General features: G+C 43.7%; 1 long non-coding RNA gene across 1 annotated transcript in view; it reads left to right on the plus strand.

Annotated features, from left to right (window-relative positions):
• Nucleotides 1-14,995, plus strand: part of LOC127531315 (uncharacterized) — a 50,338-nt gene extending 35,343 nt beyond the window's left edge. Inside the window, exon 2 of the long non-coding RNA XR_007938383.1 lies at nucleotides 14,839-14,995. This is a non-coding gene — a long non-coding RNA (uncharacterized LOC127531315). The remainder of the gene's footprint in view (nucleotides 1-14,838) is intronic.
• The last annotated feature ends 7,499 nt before the right edge of the window (nucleotides 14,996-22,494 follow it).

The raw sequence follows: 22,494 nt of genomic DNA on the forward strand, positions 1-22,494 counted from the left end.
AAGGACATTTGTTTCTGAGACTTAACAAGCAAAAGGGTGCTCTAATGTCTGCACAATCACTGTTTGAGTTTTATTCTTTATAGTTCATGAAAGACAGGGCAATGGTTCAATGGTTAAAGCTCTGAGTTTCTGACAAGGTTAGGGGTTCAAGTCCCAGTGTCATCTAGCTTCCACTTTTGGGCCCTTGAGTAGGGCCCTTAACCTTCTCTGCTCCAGGGGGCTTATTACGGCTGACCCTGTGCTCCGACCCCAACTTCCTAACAAGCTGGGATATGCTAAGGAATCCTTTTTCATGGTGTTACAAGTATAAGCAACTATCACAGGAGTGTGTTTTAAAATGGCTCTACTGCTGAGCAGGCAGAAAAGATTAATTCTGTCTGACAAGTTCAAGGGCTACATTTCCAAGCCCTCTCCATGTGAGGTGTTTGGCCATGTTGGGGTGAAATCAGTGCTTTTATACTGTCAGTTGTTCCTGAAAAAGCTTGTGTTTATTTGACCATCAGAGACTGAGTACAGCATTTAGGTGAACATGGTGTATCTTGGCTTTAAAGGTCATCCTGCATGACACACAGGTGAGTAGAGAATCACTGTTATTTCTACAGCAATGCAGCACGTCTACTGCCTGCTCTTTCTGTTTCTTTTTCTCCTAAAACCAGCTGCTCACAATTAAAGAGCATGGAAAATAAAGATTACATTTGCACAACATCACCAGTGTGAGCATCTTTTCATGTGAACTTGTCTATTTGAGGTGTCAATTTCTATCTGATAATTCAAACATTTGTTTGAGAAATAATGAAGTGTTCCAACTGTTTGGTTTGTTCTAATTCAAAAATTTCTATCTATTCGTGCGTCCAAATGTGAGAAGTAGTTTGATTTGTGGCCCAACAGAGGGCACTCTTAAATTTCACTTTTCTTATTGCTGACCTGTTGATCTATAATGAATCAAAGCTACAAAATACAGATGAAAAACATACTGACTGGATAGTCATGACTCACAGCCTCAGAGAAGCACTGTGTGGTGTATTTATGTACATTTATTTACTGTTAATGGCCAAATAATTAACTCTTTGTAGAGTGTGCTGCCTGACAACCAGGAGACAGAAACAAGTGGAACAGGCCATCTGTACAGAGCTTAGAGGAAGAAATGCAGCATAGTTAAATGACAATTTAAATTTGTTTTCATGAATAAGCTTGTGGTTTGAATTTGTCTAAACTTAAAAATGGGAAGGCTCCAGAGGAAAATAACAGGTGAGGGAGGAAGCTGGAGAACCTGGAGAAAACCCACACATGTACAGGAGAACATGGAGACTCCATGCAGAAAGATCCCAGGAAGGCCAGGGCACGAACCGGGAATCTTCTAGCTGCAAGGCGACGGTGGAAACCACCAAGCCACTGCACAGACCAACTTAAAAAGATCTTTTACATATTCCAATAAACTATATATTTAATGACAGTTCACTGCTGTACTAAAACAACAAATGAGTCAGTATCAGTGTGTCATATCTGAAAATCAAGAAATGCATCTTTCAGTCAGGTGGTCTGTGTTCAAGTCGCAGGCTTTGTTCAGCCGTCCACTCTTACCTCTGCACTTCAAGGTCTGCAATGCAACTAACAACATCCTTCTACTTGTCAAAGCTTTCAGACTTGTGTGACAAGATTGTCTGATGAGTTAGGTTAGAAAGATTCTTGCCTTAATTTGGAGAACTGGTAGAAACATGTTAGCACTCAACAAATTCCAGCTTGCTGGGTTTTAATATCGGTGTGATATAATCAGAACATGGGTACCAGGGACCGAAATGAGAGTCTACAAACAGTGGCATCTGAAACAAAGTGTTTGATGCTGGCTGCGTTTTAATCAACCTCAAAAGAAGACATACACTCATGGAAAAAATGATTAGACCACCCCCGTTTTCTTCAATTTCTTGTTCATTTTAATGCCGGGTACAACTAAGGGTATATTACCTGAAGAATACAATGAACATGACAAAAAATACAGCTGATAATACTTTATGTCCTATCTGACATGCTTCAGCTTCATTGTATTCCAGGGTCTATAAGAGGACATTTCATGTCATCAGCAGCACTGCTCATGTAAAGGTCTAGAGTGGTTTAATGCTGACATTCAAGTCATAGCACAATTTAGAAGTTGTCAGCGCTCACATAACGCCTATAACTAAAGAATTACCGTATTTTCACGACTATAAGGCGCACATAAAAGTCTTAGATTTTCTTCAAATTGTGCGGCGCGCCCTATGGTGCAGTGCGTCCTGTGTGTGTTGTTGTAAAGGCGGACGTAGACCAGGTGTTTTTTTCCACGCATCACCATCGCTGTTGATCTGTGACTCTATGCGTGCCCATCTCACAGCCGATGTGAAAAAACAAGTGAAGCAAATGAACTCTGAGCTTGCTGTCATTCCGGGAGGCCTGACAAAGGAACTCCAACCGCTGGACATCGGTGTGAACCGGCCGTTCAAAGTAAGGCTGCGAGCGGCGTGGAGCGATGGATGACCGATGGAGACCACAGTTTCACTAAGAGTGGAAGGCAGCGCCGGGCGAGTTACGCCACAATTTGCCAATGGATTGTAAATGCTTGGCTAACGTGTCTGCTGGCACTGTTGTTCGAGCTTTCGCAAAAGCCGGCATCATTTCCGAGGCGCCGCACGGCACGGAAAGTGACTCTGACAGTGAAGAAAGTGAACCTGGCATGTTTGATGGAGGTTTAGCGCAGCTGTTCAATTCAGAAACAGAGGATGAGGACTTCCATGGGTTTGATTGATGACGATTACCGGTAAAAAAAAAGTGAATGCCAAACTCAGTTTTGCTCCCGCTCTATTTTTAAATACGCACACTTGTGTGCTTGTTTTATCCGTGTGTTTTACCATGCCCGCGACTATTGATGATTAAAAAAATGTTAGTACTTTGTAATCAATACTTAAATAAAGCACAACCAAACTCAGTTTTGCTCCCGCTCTATTTTTAAATACGCACACTTGTATGCTTATGTGTGTTGTTGTTGTAAGGCCGACGTAGTAGAGGACACCATGAGAACGTTAAAGGGCGAAGTGCGGGCGTGGATTGTATATAAAACCCTCGCCATATAATCAGGTGCGCCTTATGTGTGTGTTAAATACAGTAATGGCACACATAACTGAGAATGCGCCTTTTGGTACAGTGCGCCTTTTGGTCGTGAAAATACGGTATGTGAAGTCACAAGGGCAGCCATCTTGGAAATGAGTGAGAGAGAGGTAGTGAAAAAACTGAAGATCTCCAAGACAGCTGTCCATTACACCAAGAAAAACAAGCCCAGCATGGTTCTACCAAACTGCTAGCTGGTCAGGAAATGTCTTTCTACCACCAGATGACCGTCACTCATCTGTTCCTGTCAGGAATCATCCTCAGACCTCCAGGGACCTTAAAATGAGTGGACACTGTGGAGAAATGGAACTTGCTTGACAAGGACAGTTGGAAAGCGACTTGTTGAAGCTGGTCTGAAGTCCCACAGAGCAGGAAGAAGCCCTTCATCAAGGAGAGGCAGAGGAAAGCCCGGTTATGTTTGCCGGATCACAAGGATTGGACTGCTGATGATTGGGCTAAGGTTCTCTTCAGGGATGAATCCAGTTTTCACTTGATGTCCACTCCAGCCAACTTACTGGTTAGGAAGCCTGGAGAAGCTACAAACCAGACTGTCTACCCCTACAGTAAAACATGGGGGTGGATCAGTGACCATCTGGGGTAGTTTCAGTCTGGGTGGAACAGGGAGAATGAACCAGGTCATGTTTGGAGCTACTGTTGAAAACAGTGTTCTTCCATCAGCTGGAAAACCCTTTACTGCTTCCAATGACTGAATTTTCCAACAAGACAAGATCAGTTAAAGCCTGGATGGAGAACAGGCGTAAACTAACCGTGACGTCACCCGTTGGTTTCAACGGCGAGAAAATGAAGCCCGGATTTTGCTACTTCCTGGTCGCCGTTTTGGATTTTTTTGGAGCCAGTGACGTAAAAAGCGTCATCAAACAGACTGGACCGGAGAGCAACTAGGGGCAGGATTGGCTGAGGACTCTCTTATCCCGCCCACATTTTACCGCAGAGGCTTCTGTTGCTGTCTATCAAGTATAGCCACGCCCCCTGGCTCCGCCAACTTTAACGATTTATTTAAAATTCAGTATTGATTTATTTTAAGATCGGCCACCTGATCTCTCATTTTGACCATGAAAACTAACGGGAAAAAATCCTGAGCTGTAGAAAATCAGTCTATCAAATTTTATTTTTTCCAAAATGAATTGGGGTCTATGGAGAAAAAGCTGTTTGGAGCCAACCCTAGCGGACGGCGTGATATTGCAAGTTTTTGACACTTCCGGGTGGGCTTCAATTCTGGAGTCAGATGCTACGTCCACTATATATACAGTCTATGATGGAGAACCAGAACACTGGAACCATGCCTTGGCTGCTCAATCACCAGATGTAAATCCAACTGAAAACTTGTGGAAAATCATAAAATGTAAAATGGAGAACCACAAACCCAATACAAATCAGATTAGTTAGAATTAGTGCAACAGGAATGGGCTGCTGTGACAGCAGAACAATGTCAGAACCTGAGGGAGAGCATGCCAAGATGCATGGCTGCAGTCATAACAAACAATGGCTATGGATCAGTACTAACTCCTGTGTGGATCATGGGACTAAAACAGACAGAAAAGAAAACATGGAAACCTAAAAGCTGTTTTTGGCAGAACAATGCCATAGATACTGATGGAAGAACTGAAGTGACTTTGGTTATTTATCAAGAAAACCATGGAAATGTCTGATATCAGCTCATAAATTGAACTCTTATGAGATATTTTTGTTAACATTATATTTGTCCAAATAAATGTGCTTTTAGTTGTACTAAGAATTAAAATAAACAAGAAACTGAAGAAAACAAGGGTGATCTAATAATTTTTTCCATGACTGTGTTAGCCACTGTGGACATGTCCCTGGGTTGCACTGACAGCACAGTATGGGCTGTTTCAAGGCCTTCAAATTTCATTCTGTCATTCTGTCATTCAGATTTCATTCTGTCATTCTATTGCCAGGCATTATTCTTTGCATGTGATGGCTGATGCTGAACCTGATGCAGAAGTTAACCTTCCACATGTACTGACATATGTTCCCTGTCTAGTATGCTAATGATTAACTATTAAGATCAAGCTGTTAAATAGCTGTTTTTTAAAATTCACTCATTGTTTGTTTGTGTATGTTGCTGTAGACTTGTCACTGCCAATGTCCCCTCTCGAAGTATTTTTAAGTGAGGTTGTATGTTGATTACACTGTAATCACACAGGCAGGGAATTCATTACGGCCTCTTGAGTAAACAACGGTTACTTCAGAATCCAATTAGCTAAAGCAAACACACTGCATCAGTTACCAGGAGCTCGCTGTCTGTGCTCAGTCCACACTGTGAGAAATAACATGCTCTCCACACGGAGGAGGCTAAAAAGAGCCGTTTATGACGAGCACTTCAGCACCAATCACATGGGCCGAGTCCGCTTTGATGTTTCTGCTAAAGCCTCCATGCAGAGAGAGAGAGGGCGTTAAGGATGAGTTTATTTGGCAACCATTCCGTTTACTCATGGACACACATAGTTCTTTTTTTCTTTTTGGACTTGGTTTTTCTAAGATGGTTCTCACGTGGCTTTCTGGGAGTTTCATCTTAAACATGATTTGTTTTTGCAGTTGGCTCTGCAGTCAGAGTAAACAAGACATTTCCAAAGGTCATGCTACTGTACTGTCTGCTGGCTGTGCTCTTGTAGAGACGACATCAGAGTTAACTTCAGCCTGATGTCGACTCTACAGCTTTGTTTGAGGAGCAGCTCCCAGCGGTCAGAGGTAATGTTTTTCTTAATTTACTCTAAGTACTGTTAATTTGTGCTTCTCTGCCATATTTTGTGTGTAATATATCATTTCAGAAAAGTCTCTAGGCCTCAGTTGACACTGATTCACTGTCATAACACACTTTAGAAATTAATGTGCTAGAGTTTTCCTGATGAGAAAAAGCCAAGAAAACAAAAAAGAAAACTATGTCAGCACAACTGTACTTGACTGTCCACCTCTCTCTCTCTGGTCTTATATCCTCCTGACTGGACCTGTTCAGGTGGTTTAGGATGGCAGAGCTGTCAGTTTACAGCCCTGGATGACCAGCCCATCTCTGTTGTTGTGGCCGATGGCTTCAGGGTTTGTTATAATATGTTTTGCTGCAGATGTCACTTCTCTGGCATATGCCTGCTGGAGATACACTACAATAATACCAACTTAATAATGAGCACCTCAAACTGTATGGACTTACAGTTTTACAAACACAGAGAATCCGATGCCTGATTACACCATCAGCAGATTTACAGCAATACTAGGATTCATGTGGAGTTACGTTTCTGGCCAGCTGTCAAATTAAGAGACTGATTCTAATAGGTTGTTTTTCAGACACTATTATTAAAATGAGAGCATTTGAAATCTTATTGAAGGTTATTTTAATAAGAAAATGTGCACAAAAATATGTTTTAGTGATGTATGTGTTTTAAATCTGCGTTCCATCTCCCACCTGCCATCATGATGTCTGAGTAGTGAGCAAAACAAAGGTCACAGATACAAGCAGATGACAAGAAACTTCTCTGTAGAGACAGAAGGAGGAGCTCAGAGCAGGTTTGTTTGTCCTTCTCTTCAAACTGAGCTGGTCAGGGCAGCTGATTAGGATGCCTCCTGGGCACATTCCTACCTGGAAGACCTCTGAGGTCGACACAGAAAACAGCGGAGGGAATGCACATATAATTTGACATGGGACCGGTTCAGGATCCTTCAGATAGACTGCATGGATGGACAAAAGTTTTTGTTAGACTTTTAAGCTAAAGTGGTTCTAACCAAATGTTTAGACTTTAGGAGGCTCCATCAGCTCTTGGAGGTCTGACACCTTGTTATGTTCTAGTGTGTGTGTAGGTAAGGTCGGGTGTGCTTTCTCTTTTCTCTTCCTTTTAGATTACCCCCAGTGGGAGTGGCCAGGGGCACCTGTGGCTCATTGGCAATCAGCTGGGAAGGTGTAAAGCTCAGACACTCAGATCAGTGTCGCCTTTAGGCCAGACCGGCAGCTGGACTGTGTGTTGGTGACTGGTGCTGAGCCTGGACTTGGTTGTTGTGCATCAGTTCATTGTTGGAACATTCTTTCATGGTTAAGGAACTCGCTTCCCTCGTGTGGATCTCGGGCCTAACTTCCTTTGTAAATAAAGTTATTTCTCCGCCGCGTGATCAGTTTTCAGCCTCTTAACCTGGTTTTTCTTTATATTTGTTACTCCCTTCATCCCCTAGTCTTGGGACGTAACATATTTGGGGGCTCGTCCTTTCCTTTCTGCATGCTGTGGTCATTCTCAGCATCCCTCAGATCAATCTTCATTTGCAGTCATCAAAAATCTCCAGTATTAAAGAAAATGTGGTTCTAAAGCAGCGACCAGCTGCTACACCACAATGTCACTATGCCAATACTGTGACACACCAACAGACCTCAGTGTCAACAGAGCCAGCATGAGGCCAACGATCCTGTGAAACATAAATGTATGAAAGGAAAATCTAAATTGAATTGATAGTATAGGATAGTATAGGACATCCGAGAGGACATCAGAATTATTTTCATTTCAAAATTTTGCTCCACAATATGCACTATTGTTCCAAAGTTTGGGGTCTCTCAGACAATTCCATGTTTTCCATGAAAACTCCCACCTTTATCCATGTGCTAATATAACTGCACAAGTGTTTTCTAATCATCAATGAGCCTTTCAACACAATTAGCTAACACAATGTAGCATTAGAACCAGAGGTGGGTAGAAACAAGTTACATTTACTCCGTTACATTTACTTGAGTGACTTTTTGAAAAAAAATGGACTTCTGAGAGTAGTTTTTCTCTGCCATACTTTTTACTTTTACTTGAGTAGATTTGTGAAGAAGAAACTCTACTCTTACTCCGTTACACTGGGCTACACTCCACTACTTTTTTATTTACCACATTAGATCTGCTTTATTTTGCTGGAGAGATGCCCTCAGTGGATCTACCACATGACTGTGATTCACCAATCAGACGAAGCAACAATAATCACATGACTCCGTTTCACCAGACGTCGCCCTGCGGTCACATTAGCGGCATAGTGGCAAAAATTCTACAGACATAGCAGACAGGGAATGAAAAAACTGGGGCATTTTTGAGAAATTTGATCTTGCTTCAGAGTCCAATCATTAGCACAGCATGGATATCTCCATCTTTTGTCTTCTGTTTACTAACATGGGCGAAGTGAAGCGTGACGTCAGGTTGATAGGTCCACATGATAGAGTTGGGGGTGGGGGGTTGAAATACAGCATTCACATCCAGTCTATGAGCATGCAGTATATCTTGTCATTGTAAATAGTTTGCACTGTTCAAACATACAAACGTTACCTTACTCCAGGTACAGTGTCTATCATAAGTATTCACCCCCTTTGATGTTTTACCCTTTTATTGCTTTCATAAATCAATCATGGTCAATAAAATTTAGCTTTTTTAACAAAAAACTTATTGGAAAAAAAACTCTTTAATGTCAAAGTGAAAACAGATTTCTATAAAGTAATGTTAATGAAAGAAAATTATATAAATGAAAATAATTGTTTGCATAATTATTCACCCCCTTTTTAATTTAATGGTCTAATTCAACAGAGGTCCATCAAATTGTTGCCAATAGTCTCACAATTAGTGAAATGAAGATCACCTGAGTGGTGTGGGTGTGTTTCAAGTGATTGAGTTGTAAAACATCTGTCTGAAGGGTCCAGAGAGCGGTTGATCAGTATTCCTGGCTACCATTACACCATGAAGACAGAAGAACACTCTAAGCAACTCAGGGAAAGGGTTATTGAGAAGTACAAATCAGGGGATGGTTACAAAAACATTTCCAAGGCACTGAACATCCCCCGGAGTTCAGTGAAATCAATTATCAAGAAATGGAAGGAATATGGCACTTGTGTGAATCTGCCTAGATCAGGCCGCCCTCGTAAACTGAGTGACCTACAAGTAGGAGACCAGTGAGAGAAGCCACCAAGACCCTACAACTACTCTGAAGGAGTTACAAGCTTCAGCTGCTGAGATGGGAGAGACCGTGCATGTAGCAACTGCTGCCCGGGTTCTTCACCGGTCAAAGCTTTATGGGAGAGTGGCAATGAGAAAGCCACTGTTGAAGAAAAGTCACATTAGATCTGGACTAGAGTTTGCCAAAAAGCACGTGGAAGACTCCATAGTCAAGTGGAAGAAGATTCTTTGGTCTGATGAGACCAAATGGAGCTTTTTGGCCATCAGACAAGACGTCATGTTTGGCAGAAACCAAACACTGCACATCACCAAAAACACACCATCCCCACTGTGAAGCATGGTGGTGGCAGCATCATGCTGTGGGGATGTTTCTCAGCAACTGGACCTGGAAGGCTTGTAAACATAGAGGGCAGAATGAATGCTGCAAAATACACTGAAATCCTGGGGGACAATCTTTTTCAGTCTGCAAGAGAACTACGTCTTGGGAGAAGATTTATTTTCCAGCAAGACAATGATCCAAAACATACTGCAAAAGCTACACAGGAATGGTTAAAAAAGAACCAGGTAAATGTTCTGGAGTGGCCGAGTCAAAGCCCAGACCTCAATCCTATAGAGAATTTGTGGCTGGACTTGAAAAGGGCTGTTCATGGCCGATACCCGCGCAACCTGACAGAGCTTGAGCAGTTTTGCAAAGAAGAATGGAGCAAAATTGCAGTGGGCAGATGTGCAAGACTGATGGAGACCTATCCACACAGACTCACTGCTGTGATTGCAGCCAAAGGTGCATCTATGAAATACTGACTTGAAGGGGGTGAATAATTATGCAAACAATTATTTTTATTTATATAATTTTCTTTCATTAACATTACTTTATAGAAATCTGTTTTCACTTTGAGATTAAAGAGTTTTTTTTCCAATAAATTTTTTGTTAAAAAAGCTAAATTTTATTGACCATGTTTGATTTATGAAAGCAATAAAAGGGTAAACCATCAAAGGGGGTGAATACTTATGATAGACACTGTATTTGTTTCAAAAGCTTTATGTTGTGAAAAACTGAAAGTTGGAAATTTGTGTTTTTTGTGCCTTAACTTATTTTGTAAAGATGTTATTTATTTTTGCTATTTTTTTTATTTTATTATTTGGAAATACCAGAATTTGCACATTATTTTACATTTTTGTCTGTCTGATCACATCATTTCTAAAAAATAAATCAGACATTACAATCAAACAGTTACTCAGTACTTTCAGTACTTCAGTAGTCTTTTCACCAAATACTTTTTTACTCTTACTTGAGTAATTTTTTGGATGACTGCTTTTTACTTAAGTTAAGTTAAGATAGACTTTATTAATCTCACAAAGGAGAAATTTAACATTACAGGGCTCTTAGAAACAAAAACAAAAAACAGAGGAGTGCAAAAGTCACGAAAGTGCAAGAACAAGATAATAAATATTGCACATAATAACAACTACACAGTAGTGTTCTACAGTCTGATGGCAGTGGGGATGAAGGACCTGCGGTAGCGCTCCTTCTTGCACTGAGGGTGTCTGAGTCTCGTGCTAAAGGAGCTGCTCAGCTCCACTACAGTCCGGTGCAGTGGGTGGGAGCTGTTGTCCATGATGGATGAGAGCTTGGTCAACATCCTCCTCTCACCCACATCCATCACAGAGTCCAGTGGGCGGCCCAGGACAGAGCTGGCCCTCTTGGTCAGCTTGTTCAGTCTCTTCATGTCCCGCTCTGTGCTGCCCGGGGCCCAGCAGACGACAGCGTAGAGGAAAGCAGAGGCTACCACAGTGTCGTAGAAAGTCCTTAGTAGAGGTCTGCACACTCCGAAGGACCTCAGCCTCCTCAGAAGGTGGAGGCGACTCTGGCCCTTCTTGTACAGAGCATCAGTGTTGTGGGACCAGTCCAGTTTATTGTTGAGGTGAACACCCAGGTACTTGAAACTGTCCACTGTTTCAATGTCCTGCCCCTGGATGTTCACTGCTGGATGTGGGAGTGTCCTTCTCCTGAAGTCGACCACCATCTCCGTCGTCTTACTGGTGTTGCAACACGGTCTCACGGGGATTCGTGAAACTGTCACGTCAGTTTTTGTTTCGGTTTCGTGCGCACCAACACGATGTCGTCATGTTTTTCGTGCCGCTCACCACGAGCGAAACCCGCTGTGGTAATCACATCTGAAAGTGGTTTATACCGGCGGATTCATGACGATCTAAGCTGTCCATTGGCGTTTGCGGCCGCCGCTGCGGCCGCCGGACATTCTTTAAGTTCCTATGCAAATTCGGCGGATTCATGACGATTTAAGCTGTCCATCGGCATTTGCGGCCGCCGCTGCGGCCGCCATTGCAGCCGCCAGTCATCCGGCCACAGCAGCAGCCGCGGCGGCGGCCGCAAACGCCGATGGACAGCTTAAATCGTCATGAATCCGCCGGTATAAACCACTTTCAGATGTGATCCGGCCGCTGCTGCGGCCAGATGTCCGGCGGCCGCAATGGCGGCCGCGGTGGCGGCCGCAAACGCCAATGGACAGCTTAGATCGTCATGAATCCGCCGGTATAAACCACTTTCAGATGTGATTACCACAGCGGGTTTCGCTCGTGGTGAGCGGCACGAAAAACATGACGACATCGTGTTGGTGCGCACGAAACCGAAACAAAAACTGACGTGACAGTTACACGAATCCCCGTGAGACCGTGTTGTCATATTATGTAGAAGTAGTCTTTGTCGTTTGTATGAGCTCAACACAAAATAAAAAGCTTTAAGATAATCTGAAATCCCAAGTCTCTCTGCTGGTATTGGTGGTAGAGGTTGAATTCTTGTAGTCCTAAACAAGTTAAAGCAGAATGTTCATGTAAAACTGTGCCAGTACAAATAAAAGCTCTGCATTTTCAAATACTACTTACTTGTATTCTTAGGGTGTCAACAGTTGTCGGAATCCAACATGTGAGAGGTTTAGTGGGGTTATGCCTCTTTGTTGGAGCAGCTAACATCTTTTAATGAGTCAAACCTGCTGGAAGTCACTGGTTTAATGTCTAACAATGTGTGTTTTTATCCATAAGGTTTTAGAACACAAAGCAACTGTAGGTGCCAAATGATTGTAATGAAGTGAAATGTGCAGTATTTCTGTCTCAAATGGTCCAAAGTAATATGAGGGTAAAGTAGCATAGAAGGAAAGTATTTATGTAAAGTACTAACTTCTCACTGCAAAAAGAAAACGCCCATATTTTAGGCATTTGAAGAATACAGCAGTGCGTTACAAGCACTTTCACCCTCTAAACCTTCATTTTTATCATGGAGGTTGGACTCATCTGAATGAATTATTCTGAGTGAAAGTGTGTTGAGTTTGTGCATCTAGACATATATATCTCTTGTGTGTCCCTTGAGCTGCTCTTCTTTTCCTCCAAAAACAACAGAGCAGACGGCCCAGAGTTCACTTTAATTAGATTTTACATGTGTTCTGACAGAGAACAATACATCTTATAGCATTTGCATGACAATGTCCTCTAATTGTGCTTTTGCTTAATTCGTTTTTAATAGCTAAAGCAGCAGTGCCTGATTATATTCAAAATGGATCACTGTCACTAAGCATGCTCCTCTCCCTCTCTGTTCTCTCCTGTCTCTTTCTTATTCTCTCTCCCTGAAAATTCAACCCCAAATGGCCCACATGGAGAGTTATTCACAAGTATCATTAACCCTCCTGACTCTTCATTGTGTTGTTTTCCCTTGGGGAATTGGAATCCGTACTCATTTTGATGAAGAACTGCAGCGGTTCCTTTGTTTGGGCCCCAGATGGAGAGAAGCCGATGCTTGATTGTGTGAATGTGGTTGTGCCCTGAACTCTGAGGTAAATAGGACTGCATAATGGTCACTCTCTTCAGCTCTCTAAAGCCTTCTTCTTTCTCCCTCTGCCACTAAGCCTAAATAAGGAGCGACAATTTACACTGGAGTGAAGAACTTGACACAAACTTGATGCTTCTGGCTGAAGGACTGATCTCAGCCTCACATTATGCTGCTAGTGAAAGACCTGCAGCCCCTTCAGATGTAGACACTGTGGGCACTTCTATGCCCACTACAATCAGCATAAGTCTGTGCATGTGTGTTCCTCACATGCTCACTAGAAAACACGATGTTCTGAACAAAAGAACTCCTTTCTTTATTGTATTTTAGCAATATGTAAAGGTCAAACAGAAAAGAAAACAACAAGGATGGAAAATACACAAAACATATCGTATATTCAATGCACACACTGAGTGTCCAGCTTACTTTTCTGATAAACGCAAAGTGCAAATAGTCAGGTGGTTCTTGCCATCATGAGGCACACATCCTAAAGCTTCGTCATCGGCCCTGTGGTCCCACAACTGTCCAACTATAGATGCAGTCCATTTAACAATGTTTGTAGCTGCTCAAATCCAATAAACATGCAAAATTTATGCCGCTACTGGTCAAAATCTGAACACACACGCACACAGATTGTGGAATACAACCGTAGTGGCTCAACATGATTGTGAGCTGCATCGTATGGGTCCAATTAAGGAAGGAGGAAAGCGGTGATTGAAGTGTTCCGTTTCTTTGGAGAACTTGCCTGATAATCACTCTTAATTTCCATTTTGTCCGCTGACTCCACTTATATCTTTGACATCCTGCAGAAAAACACCAAATGCAAAAAAAAAAAACACCAAAAAAACAAAGCAAACATTGCCCATGGACAGGACTAGATTATTCTGATAGAACTGGCAAACCAAATCACTTCCTCCAAGGCTTCTTAACACTCCTCTCAAACCTCAGAACAAATCAAGAAAGGACAGTTTCAAATGCCCTTTTCTTTTCATTTATTCAGTCTTTCTAGACAGAACAATGCTTCAGGCAAAAACGGGGGTTTTGGAAGTTCAATGAACTTAATTTTCCACAAATTATGTGAGGTGCTGTGGGTAACCTGTTTCAACAGATTGCCTCCTCCACCAGACTTTCTGATCCTTTGTCGAGACTGAATGCGTCACATCAACAGCACAAAAGGATTCCAAATGGAGCCTATAACCCTCTCCTGTTTGTGCTTCTCTTTCTTGGCCTCTGTAATACCGACCAACAACACATATTCTTACATACTGAGTTATTTGTGGACATTTTCTGAAAGCTTTGCATAGGACCACAGATAGCAAAGATGTAATAGAGATGAATCTGTGTGTACACAGCCCAAACACTATCTTTGTCTGAAATGTATGTTTTTTTTCCCCTGAAGAAGTGGTGACTAAAACCTGAGGTGCTGTAACATCGATTAAACCTCTAAAAACTAATCTCTATGTATCAAAAATGGATATTTTGAAGGGTTTTTTAAAATAAAAATGATCCATACATCTTTAAGACAGCTTAAATGTAGCTCTGCTCAGATGTTTCCTGAATGTGCAGATCTATGAAGTCTCCCCACTCTGCAACTCAAGTACACCAGCTCACCTACGACTCTGTTCAGATACTGATAATGGAAAAGAGCTGTGATACTGAAGTAATTTAGCCATGCACATTGGAAACAGGATCTGATTCTGAAAACAAATATCGATACAGAAAGTCTAACCTTGCAAGTTGAAAGCATTATCTTCCCTTGTTTGTTTGAAAGCTCTTTCTGACACTGCATACTGCACCTTTAATTTGAAAATTAAAGGTGCTCCCACCCCTCCCTCTTCTCCCATCCCTCCCCCTTGCCCTCTTCTGTCCTTCTCAACCCGCCCGGCCAGCAGGCAGATGGGTCCCCCTATATAGAGCCGGGTTCTGCTCGAGGTTTCTTCCCTGTTAAAAGGGTGTTTTTCCTTGCCACTGTCGCCTTTGGGCTTGCTCTGGGGGTCAGGCATTTGGGTTCTGTAAAGCGTCTTGAGACGAGTTGACTGTAATTGACGCTATATAAATAAAATTGAATTGAATTGAATTGAATTGAAAATGCTCAACCGTGGTTTAGACCAGGGGTGTCAAACAAGCGGCCCGTGGGCCAAAACCAGCCCACCACAGGGTCCAATCCGGTCCACAGAATGACATTGTAAAGTGTAAAAATTCTAAAGAAGACATTAACTGCTTGTAAAACTATATGTTTGAAATAATTTCTAGACCATTGTCATTTTATTTCTTGCTTTTGTCGCTATGTGTCTCATTTTAGTAATATTTTGTCTTGTTTTTATTGTTTTTTTGTCTTTTTTTAAAGTAAAATATGATATCGTTCACTTCCAGATAGCTGTGACTAAATGTTCTTGTAGACACTGTGATCTGGAAGTTGTAATGTGGAAATGATAAACTGAGGCTGAATGTGTGTGAAATTAAACTTATTTTTCTTAACTAATACAAGTTTCTTCATAATGTTTTGTAAAAAGATAATTCCTTAAATGTGAACATTTTCAGAATGTATTTTTTGCGCTAAAACAAAGGAACCATCAGGAGTTGTGGTCATTTATTGGTTATTATGCTGTGGTTTTACTGATCTGGTCCACTGGAGCTCAGAGTGGATTAAATGTGGAACCTGAACTAAGATGAGTTTGACACCTCTGCTTTTGACTCGTTATTCACTCGTGGCAGGCCTTCCAGCATGTAAAAACACTGTGTGGACATGTTGAGAAGGTATAACTTGATTTGCATGTTTGATTGAAGTAGGGAGTCAAAACTACATGGTACTTTAACCACATGAAACCTAATAAATGGCTGCATGGCAAAGATTCTTCATGTTTAATAAAGCATTTTTACTTTACTATTCTTGAGTCAGTGGTGCTCTAATTGCTATATTGTCTGATTAAAAAAGTAACTATCTAGCTACACAAAATTCAATTTGTAGTTAGTGTCTCTGTCTAGTGGCTCTGTAGACGGTAGTGTCAATCAGTCTGACACTTTGGACCAGATGAAAATGTTACTTCACAGATTTCCATGAATTGATGTACAGGCAGGGCCAGTTGTCAAAAGTTTGGTGATCACATCACTTATTCTGCAAAATTCTAATTTGTCTGTAACAAAGGACCAAAAATCCTTAGCATGTCCAACTAAACCACACTCAAATGTCCAAAACTGCCACAGTGGGGCAGTACACAACTCCACTCCAGAAGGGATTTCATCGTCACACCTGTGGCTGCAGGTGCCACGTAGCCACAGTTTTGTGTGTTTTGGTTTCTTCCTGGTTAGATGTGCTTGGGCATAGAGGCTGGCAGCAGGTGATTCACATCTGTAATCAGCGAGAGCTCTGACAGGCAGGTAGGAGCAGTTAATCAACCAGTTCAACTCCTCCATATAAGCTGACACCACTCATCATTCGGAGCTGGACCGTGACAGTTCTCTAACCTGCTTGTATTTTTCTGGATTCCTGGTTCTCGTTCCCTGAAAACCCCCTGCAATTCCTCATGTGGTCTTCATTTCCCGGATTCCTCTGTTTCATCTCTTCAGTTCTGGTTCCTCCATTCCGACAGCTCTGATGCCAGTCACAGGCTCACTGCTTCTGTGTCCAGCCACAAATTCTGGTTGTAAGTCACCTTCAAATCCAAGGAGCTGTTGGTTTCCAGCTGTTGGAGTCCTTCCATGCCATCGCTGACCCAATCACAGCTGATCCAGTCCCAGCTGACCCAGTCCCAGCTGACCCAATCACAGCTGACCCAGTCCCAGCTGACCCAGTCCCAGCCGCCTCACCACCATTGGCTCTTCACTACTATCGACCTGAGCCCCGACCTCCACTGGTTTCATCCTCGCCAGCTAAGTCCTTCTCGAGCAGAGTGGATTAAATGTGAAACCTGAACTAAGATGAGTTTGACACCTCTGCTTTTGACTCGTTATTCACTCGTGGCAGGCCTTCCAGCATGTAAAAACACTGTGTGGACATGTTGAGAAGGTATAACTTGATTTGCATGTTTGATTGAAGTAGGGAGTCTAAATTACATGGTACTTTAACCACATGAAACTGGACTGGGAACCCCTCGGGGGGGGCAGCACTGGAACCGGGACTGGAACCCCTCGGGGGGCAACACTGGAACCGGGACTGGGGACCCCTCGGGGGCAGGACCGGGGACAGGACTGGATACGCTTCAGGGGGCAGAGCTGAGCACGGGGCTAGGGAGGCTTCTGCTGTTGGGAGGCCATAGGGCAGTGGTTGGCAACTGGCGGCCTGCGGGCCAAAACTGGCCCGTCAGGAATAATATCTGGCCCGCCAGATGATTTTGAAGATTTGATTTGGTACGGAGCCAAGCCAGTCCGTCACCGCAACACGAAACTTGCGTGTTCGGCTGCTGCTGGGCATTCCGTGTTTGTGCTACTGGTCGGAGGGTTGTACCAGCCAGAATTCACTGAGCAACAGTGTGTGCAAAACATGTGTGTGTCTCGGAAGTCCTTTTTAGTACATCTGTGATCAGAATTGAGACGTGTGTCCCAAGCAGTGGCGATCAGCTGTGGAAGCTCCGCTGCTCACGGTACCTCCAAGGATTCAGAGGAGGTGTTACGCCTCATCAACGGCTCAGGGGAGGCGTTTCGCCTCACCAAGGGCTCGGAGGAGGCTTTACGCCTCCTCAAGGGCGCCGGGGAGGCTTTAAGCCTCTCCAAAGGTGCAGGAGAGGCTGGAAGCCTCTTCAAAGCTGCAGGGGAGGCTGGAAGCCTCTTCAGGGTTGCAGAGGAGGCCTTTTGCCTCTTCAGGGAAACCGGGGACGGGGCGACGGCCCCCACAGGGACCGGAGATGGGGTGATGGCCCCCACACGGACAGGAGATGGGGCGACGGGTCCCACAAGGACTGAAGACAGGGCGATGGCCCCCATACGGACAGAAGACGGGGCGATGGCCCCCATAAGGACTGGAGACGGGGCGATGGGCCCTAGAAGGACTGGAGACGGTGAGGTGGTGCGGGGCCTCTCCTTAGTCAGGAGTGAGGTGGCAGGGGGCCTCTCCTCAGCCGGGAGTGAGGTGGCACGGGGCCTCTCCTCCGCCGGGAGTCAGGCGGCACGGAGCCTCTCCTCAGCCGGGAGTGAAGTGGCATCAACCTGCTCGGGAACTGAGGAGGTGCAGGGCCCCTCCGGAGCAGGAACCAGGGAGCCACGGCGCTTCCTGGCACTGCGCCTTCGGCGACCAGGTTTCCTAGTGGCCGGCTCCACGGCTAACGGGGAAACAGGGGCCGGTTGGCTGCCAGAGGAGCCACCAGGGAAGGGAGCGGCGAGCCCCTCCACGGTCAAACAGGCGGCCTCGAGCCCCTCGAGGACCGCCAGGGCAGCTTTCCATGCCCCAGGATCCTGACAGAGATCCTGGGACCCGTCACAGCCGGACCAGGCAGCCCTGAGGAGCTCGAGACCTGTGGAGGCAGCCCGGAACGCCTCAATGGCTGCGGAGGGCGCCTCGGCCCCCATCGGGATGAGATACCCGGCCAGCCTCTCAGCGAATGCTGCAGTGACTGTAAGTATCTCTGAGACCGAGGGGGGCAATTCAGATAAAAACAGTGTGCCTGCTGGGTTCTTGTATGGCTGGGTCATTCTGTTATGGCAGGCAAAGTGTTTAGAACCCAAAAGCAGGCTCGCAGACAGGCAGGCGGATACTCAATGGTTTTAATAACAACAACATAAAACGCTCCACATGGGAGGCACAGAAAAAGAACAGAACAGAGGGGTTAAACTGAACTAAGGGCATCGAACCAGGTGGCCGTGATGGGGGTTAATAAATCTAAGCAGGGGGGTGACACGTCTTGTCCGGGGGGGGGGGTTCAGGAGACGAGGCGGGGATGGAGCTGATGAGAGCCGGTGGCAGGATTGTGGCAGGGACAGCGGGGTAGGGAGAACCAGCACAGACGGGGGGAGTCTGGAGAGGAGGGGAAGACGGCGCGGAGGGGGAGATGGAACAGACGGGAGGAATCCAGAGCGGGTGGAGACTGGAGCTGACGGGGGGAATCCAAGCTGGAGGGGAAGCTGAAGCAGTGCAGACCAGACAGGGGTATTCCATGCAAGAGATGTCTCAGGCAGGAGGACCGCAGGCAATGACCCAGCACCGACTTGTTGGCAGAGCCAGGCTTTATGCTTCGCAGATTACTGATTTGGCGCTCCCCCGCAGCCGCTCGTAGTCAACCGAGACTGCGCACAGGAGAGGGAGGGGCCATGACATCAGATCAGACTGGATTAGGCATGTCAGTTTGTAATATTAATGAAGAAACTTATGCCACTGCCCACATGACTGGAAAGACCAATGGATAAAAAAATAAATAAAGGGACAGCTGGTTTAGTGTTGTATTTGTGGCTTCTCTAAGCCAGGTTCAAGCTGCCTTTTTGAACATTTGTGTTCAACACAATGCGCAAAACATTTTCAAAGCACTTTTCATCTTTATGCTGGCCTTCTAGAAGTTGCATTAATCCATTGTTGATGGCAGAAAAACATGAAAACAACATGTTGGCCTCCACCACCCCATTTCCTGTCAACATCAGAGCGATTCCTTTTAGCTCTGAAAATAATAATCAGTAAATCAAGGTGTCAGCTAGCAGAGTGTAGTTAGCTGTCCAAGGAGAAATTCTGTCATGAACAGGACAGGGGTGCAATTTTAATTCATTCCTTAATCTTAGCTAGATATAACCACACATTAAAGGTATTCTATAGCACCTATTAGTGCTGTAAAGTTATCATTTTAGGAGTTTCTCAGCATTTTGTTGGTGGTATTGCTCCACCAACTCAGATTTTGTTCAGAGTTTAGTTATTTGTAGTTTGGGATTCAAAACTAAGTTCTGCAAAATATTGGACCTGACAATTTCATTTTTATTTTCAATCTCCAAAAGACATCTCATCTGGAAGGCATGCTCAGGGTTCAGTATGTCCAGAGATGTAACTCCCACAGACACAGAACGTGGTGAGGACACACAAAAAATGGCTTCCAGCAGATCCAAAGGGTCTAATGGTGCCTACTGAGGCTAAACGTTTGATTAATGTCTTTACAAAGCGACAAAAAAGAACAATTTATGAATTAGGATGGTAATGGAGCGTCACAAAATTTCTGTAAAGGTCTATATATACAGATGAATTCGTACATCTTGCTTAAAATTTTTTGACTTTCTTTTTGACATTTTACTGAGTTTTAGGGCCTGGAAAATCAGTAGAATTTGGTGTATGGCAAGTATAGCAAGCCAAGGTGCCTGTTTTATCCTATTTTGGCATGTCAGTGTCAGGTTTATTTATATAGCACATTTAAAAGGGCCTATGGACAACCAAAGTGCTTTACAGTAAAATTAATCATCAAGAACAAGAAAACAATAAAAGCAGAACAATAAAACAGTAGAATAAATCAGACAAAGAATCGTTAGAGGTGACTCTGCTCAGCCAAAGGTTCAGGATAACCTGGCTGAAGTGGAGAGAGGTGGATCTCTGCTTCAGGCCCACGGTTGGCAGCAGGTTAGCTCACGGATTAAAGTTCTCCATCACCACGACGGATTTCCGTCAAATGGAAAAATTGAGGGGAAAAAAGTCATATTGAAGTAACTTCCCCGCGTGTTTCGCGGAGTCCAGTCGACACCGTGATCCTGTCCTGAATCTGCAGCGCTCCGGTCTGCAGGTGTTTAACACAGGCTCGCCACGCACGGAGCTGATAGGTTTAACAGTGATGATAGAAAGATCCATCCATCCATCCTCTATACACCGCTTTATCCTCACTAGGGTAGCGGGGGTGCTGGAGTCTATCCCAGCTGACTCGGGTGAAGGCAGGGGACACCCTGGACAGGTCACCAGTCTGTCACAGGGCTGATAATAAGATGACTTCTTTATTTTTATGTCAGGAGGAGAGATTGATGACTATTTATCTTTGGAAGGAAACGCTGCTCATTATGTGCCTCAGAAACACATGGACAAGTCGAGCTTTACCGAAGTTCAGCCTCCAGACGCTAACTTTAGTTTAGTGCTGACAAGTAGCTTTCATGATGAAAGAACCACAGCGAACAGGTAAGACAGAACTGATCTACATGTACCTTCATGTTTGGGTTCATAGCTTATCTCCTCCTGCCGGTATATGACTAGTGTGTGTGTGTGTGTGTGTGTGTGTGTGTGTGTGTGTGTGTGTGTGTGTGTGTGGACTGGTAATTATAGGGGTTGTGGGGACCAAATGAGTTTAATGTGAACCAAATGTCCCCACAACCATAGGAAAACCCCAAGAAACGTCACTTGTGGGGACCTCATTTCGGTCCCCACAAGTTTAAACAGTGTTTTCTTGGCCATGTTGTTGTTACTGAAAAAGTAAAAGTGCAAAAACGTTTCTTTAGGGTTAGGCATTGTTTTGGTCTGGGTCAAGGTTAGGGTTGGGTTAGGGTTAGGGGTTAGATATGAATGGGAATCAATGGTAAGTCCTCACAATGATAGAAAAACACAGTGTGTATGTGCCCATACCGTGCATGCGACTGTGCGCGCCGCGGCCTTACGCCTTATGCATAAGTGCTTTATTTTGTTTATTTTGACCCGTTTAGCATCTTATTTCTATCTGTGTGGTAGTGAAAACCAAAAAGCAAAAAAAGTCAAAGATTAGTTGGTTAGGGTTACATTTGTAAATAAAAAAAAAACATTTCCCCCAAAATTCATTCATCACTCATTTTTTGCAGTAAGGTTTTCTTCTAGTTATTATTATATATATATATATATATGCGAAAATCAAAATTTCCCCCTGTGGGATTAATAAGGGATATAAAATTAAAAAAAATAATAATAATAATTAAAAAAAAATTCACTTCCTTCATAGGTTTTCATACCCTTTAAAATGAACCAGACAGCACCAAAACTGACCTGAAGCAGAAGCTGCATGTTCATAGGGCCACAAAAACTGGTGTATCTACAGTACTACAAATTGGGTTTATATCTTTAAAACCACAAGCTGCTTACATGTCCACTGGGCATGATTACTTAACTGATGACAATTCAACACATGTCACACAATAATATCATCATGGCAACAACAACAAGAACACAGGAAACAGGACATCAGTGCTGCTCACAGACAAGAGCTATTATTTCTCAGTGGATTTACACTCTATTCATTTGTTCAATTCTCAAAAGTCATTTCAGGGTTTCTGTTGGTCATAACCTGAAGTTGCTGCTTTTTTCTCTTCGTCACAGTAGCTGGAGCTGGAATGGTACCAGCAGATACTATCAGACTGACAGGATGGGAGGGAAAGTTACACTCAGCTGTGTCCATTCAGAATGTTCTGCATATTACTTTAGCAAACATTTGTTTTCTAATACTAGCATTTATGGTGGTCCATTATGAAACCACTATGTTTATATCTTTTCAGTATTTTTAAAATTTTATTTGTATATAGTGTGCCTTTTTCTATTTTTTATCTATGGCTGATTCTTGATTGATTCTTGATTATCAGCTTGTTGTCTGCTGTGTCAGTCTCAGTGCTAGCCAGGTACTGTACTGTGGCTTTATTAGAGCTTTCTTTATTAGAAACAGCTGCCTGCTGCTGCTGGAAATGAGT

Source organism: Acanthochromis polyacanthus, chromosome 20 (genome assembly GCF_021347895.1).
Source record: "Acanthochromis polyacanthus isolate Apoly-LR-REF ecotype Palm Island chromosome 20, KAUST_Apoly_ChrSc, whole genome shotgun sequence".
Lineage (NCBI taxonomy): Eukaryota > Metazoa > Chordata > Actinopteri > Pomacentridae > Acanthochromis > Acanthochromis polyacanthus.